Below are 4,284 nucleotides of genomic sequence, written 5' to 3' on the forward strand. Positions count from 1 at the left end.
GAGATCCTATTTACAAACACCATTAGAACAAATCATTCTATTCATTAAGAGAATGCAACTATATATCTATCCTAACCACTTTGAATACACAGATCGAGTCTATTTCTCTTAATTGATGAAATGAGTTCATTTACACTGATGCTTATACTTGAGATGTATTGACTTATGATTAACAATTATTTACCTGTTGTCTTTTACTCCTTTTTCTCCTGTGTTTGATTGTTTGTTCTATTTAGTTGGTTGCTTCTGATCTCATTCGTGGAGTTCTGATCATTTTGGTCCCTCTCTGGAACATCTTTCAGGAGCATGTGTAGGTTTGGCTTTCTCATCATGAAATTCTTTAGTTGTTCTTTATCATGGAAGTATTTCACTTCTCCATCAAACTTTAAAGAGAGTTTTGCAGGGTATAGTAGTCTGGGTTGAAATTTGTTTTCATAGAGGACTTGGAGTACTCTGCTCCATGGTCTTCTTGGCTTCATGGTTTGTGAAGAGAAATTAGTCATAATTCTGATAGGTTTTCCTTTGAATGTGATCTGCTTCTTTTCTCTAGTGGCTTTCAGTATATTGTTCTTGAGCTGAATTTCTGGGATCTTGACTATCATATGTCTCACTCTGTTTTTAATTGGGTTGAGGTTACTTGGCATTCTGTATGCTTCGGTTACCTGAATGGCAGATTGTTTCCTCATATTTGGGAAGTTTTCTGCTATTACTTCTGCCCATATTTTTTTAATGTCCTTTGTGTTGACTCCTTCTTTCTCATTGATGCCTATTAATCTCACATTGTTCATCTTTGCATTGTCTTGCAGGTGATGGATTATTTTTTTCCGCATCCTAGCTGTTTTTTGTTTTGTTTGTTTGTTTGTTTGTTTTTGCAGAACCAGGGATTGAACTCAGACCCCTGTGCTTGCCAGGGAAGCAGCCTAGCTGTTTTTAAGAGATCCTTTCTTACCTTCTCACTAGCTGCACCATCATCTTCAAGATCTGAAACTCTGTCTTCACTTTCACTTAAACAGTTTTGCAAGCTTGTGATTGAGATTTTAAGTTCCTCTATATCTCTTTGACTCTGCTTCATGTGATCTATTTCTTTCCTGTATTACTCATTCAAGAAATCAGTCATTTTTATAATCTCCTCTTTTTTTTATCAATGTCTTCTTTAGAAGCAGTTATTAATTGTTTTACTGCAATGTTTTCTTTAGATTGGGTTTCCTCCCTATGTTTCTGTAGTTGATTCATTACTTCAGATGCTGAGTTCAGGGAATTCTTTTTTATTTCAGAAAAGAATTCCGCTCTGAGTTCCTCTATAACTTTCTACTGTTGCTTATTTACTTTCGATGCTATTAATTCATATATTTGAGCTGAGCTAGTGTACTCTGCACTTGTTCTGGGTGGGCATTTGGTTTCCTCCATATGTTTCTGCACTTACTTCTCTACTGCAGATGCTATTAATTCAGGGATTTCTTTTTTCATTTCCAATCTGAGTTCCTCTATACCTTTCTTCAGTTTTTTTTTTTTTTATTTCAGAAGCCGTTGATTCATTGATTTCAGCTCTTCTGTGTTAGTGTCCTCTGCACTTGTTATGGGTGTGCTTGGGGTCTGAGATTGCATTTTGCTCCTTCTCATTGTCATTTTGTGTAGCACTGTATTCTGACCTTTGTTCTAGTGCTTTGGTGCAGTTATAACTTTAGCACCTACTGAAATTCAGGTGCAGATCTGCAAAGTTTGGATTTATCCATCTGTGCCTGGTCTCACTGCTGTGCTAAGCTCCTTCCTGCTGCTGCCCTTGGGAGTGATCCTGTTGTGCCCCTTTGGCAAGATGTTCTTCTCCTGAACTAGCTGTGTGACTTTGTCCCCTACTCTCTCTGCAGGGATTGCAGCTGAAGGGTTTCACCCCAGGCCTGTATGCCAGACCTGAGCTGAGTCTGGAGGGGATAAGGTGGAGTAGTGGGGAGAGGAAGCTCTCCCACACACTCACTGGGCCTGGGTTAGGGCTGAATCTGGGGGTCCCCACAATGTGGCAGAAATTCTCACTGGGGTTGGAGGTGCCTCGGAGTGGTGGAGGGTCCCATGAGGGTAGAAGAAGGTCTCACCCACTCTGCCCCTGGGCTGGGACCAGTACCAACAAGTCTCGCCAGTGCAGTGTAGCTGGAAGCTCTCCCACACACTCACCTGGGCCTGGGCTAGGACTGGATCACGCTTCCCTGTGCTCCTGAATCCTGTCAGATCAAGCTGTCCCAAATTTATCAAGGGCCCTGGGGAGGAAGGAGGGAATCACTGAGTGGGGCTGATCCCAGGATGTGATTGTTGAGTTTTCACTGCTGCCTGAGCAGGGCAACTGCTCATCAAGCTCCTAATGGAAGAAGGGCTATGTGTGTCTTGGGTCCTGCCACTGCCACACTGGCTGCATGTTCACATTCTTGTCCTCTTCCCATCTCAGTGTCCTCATTTGATAAACATGAGGTAGATCTGAATATTCCTAAGGATCTCTTGCAGCTCAGAATCCTGTCTCTGACATCTACCTGTCACACTGACCCCCGGCACAATAAAATATACAACGACAACCTATGACAAGTACACAGAATAGCAAAAGTAAATCTTTCTGGGAGATAATAGTGGATCCTGGGAATAGTTCTGAAGGATGCAGAGATACACTGGGGTGGATTGAGGAGGAAGGTATACTAGAACACTAGTGCTGAGGTCCTGTGGAAGGAATGAGCCAGTGTGTAGGGGGTAAGGTGAGGGTGGTTGGAAGGTGTCTTGGGATTCAAAGTAGAACAGCTAAGAGAGGATTTGGAGCACTGAGTGATGCTTTTGGCAGATGTGGGTACAGACAGGAGAGACAAGCGCAATTCCACAGGGCTGCACCCTGCCTTTCCAACTATTGTGAGACTGTGGAGCCTCTCTTCATCTTAGTGAAGTTTTGGGGCAACGTGTAGCAGATTCCTTGCTAGAGGGATGCAGTGTGATCTCAGGTAGTGGTCATCAGGATAAGAGCCAATGGCCCAGCCTTGTTCCTGACCAGGGTCACCCTGTCCAGGCCTTTGCCTTCTGGGTCAATTTTCCTCTCCCAGGCATCAAGAGAACTTTTTCTCCTATTGTTTGGGCCAAATTTGTTTTTTTATCAAATGCTCTACATTTAAAATGTAGTTTGTGGCTTCATAGGGGAGAGAATTATGTTTTCAAGATCAAACCTCTCCTCATAAATTTTTTGTTGCGTAGAGAATGCTGTGTGGATAATCTGAAATCAGAGCTCATGGTAGATAATGATTTCTCCTCTCTTTCTAGCTCCAGGTAGAAAGTGAATGCAATTTTATTAGTAGTAGTATTGAGGAACATTGCATAGTGATAAAGGGGTCAATTCTCCAAGAAGACAATAATTATAAACATGTATGCAACAACTCTTCTTCCAAGGCATTAAGCAAAAACAAAGAGAGCTGGAAGGCAAAACAGGCAAATTTCCAAGTCTGATTGAAAAAGATAACACACCACGTCACTGATGGTGACAGGTCAGTGTGGCTATTAGTACTTCTAAGAGCCGACTGTGTTCTAGCTTCTATGCTGAATGTTTGCAATTTCCCATGTGTTCATGTCAGAAGCCTATGGGTAGGATGATTATTGTCCCCAAGTCACTGATGTGGAAACTGAACACAGACAAATGAAGTTGCTTGTAAAGTCACAAGTCAGTGGCAAAGCTGGTATGTGAACCAAGGTGACTCCAGAGACAGATCTGCCCCACCACACTATGTCACCTCCCAGGAATTTCATTGATGCAGAACTTAGGGGTTGTAAAGTCCCTGAGAGTCCCGAAGTGGTGGGATGGAGGGGCTGTACCTGTCCACCAGGGAGAGTGAGATGCTGGTGGGGTCACCACACAATCTCCCACAGCTGCAGTGGGGAGGTTGGTCTGGGCATTGATTTCAACCCTGACTCCAGTCAGCAGGTGCAAGGAGTCCACAAGGCTGGGCCTCTGGCCCATGAAAAGCCCTCAGGAAATAGGATTTACAGTGACTGAAGGGCAGGAGGCTCAGGACACTGCCTGCTTATGTTCTTCTACCTGCATGGGCATTATCCAGAGGTGCTTGAGCAAAGTCCTCTTTGCCCAAGGAATGAGAACATGGTCCACCTTCTTTATGGGATTAACATTTTTATTAGGGCTGCTTCTTTGGGCCATCTGGGATCTGTTCATAGAAAATTTTTACTCGACTTTACACTGACAAAGTAACAGCTAGCAGTATGAACATAGAATCATTTTAGACAGATAATTTTTAAAAACAGCCTGGTTTAGTA

Source organism: Octodon degus, unplaced genomic scaffold, assembly GCF_000260255.1.
Source record: "Octodon degus isolate 3935 unplaced genomic scaffold, OctDeg1.0 scaffold00037, whole genome shotgun sequence".
Lineage (NCBI taxonomy): Eukaryota > Metazoa > Chordata > Mammalia > Rodentia > Octodontidae > Octodon > Octodon degus.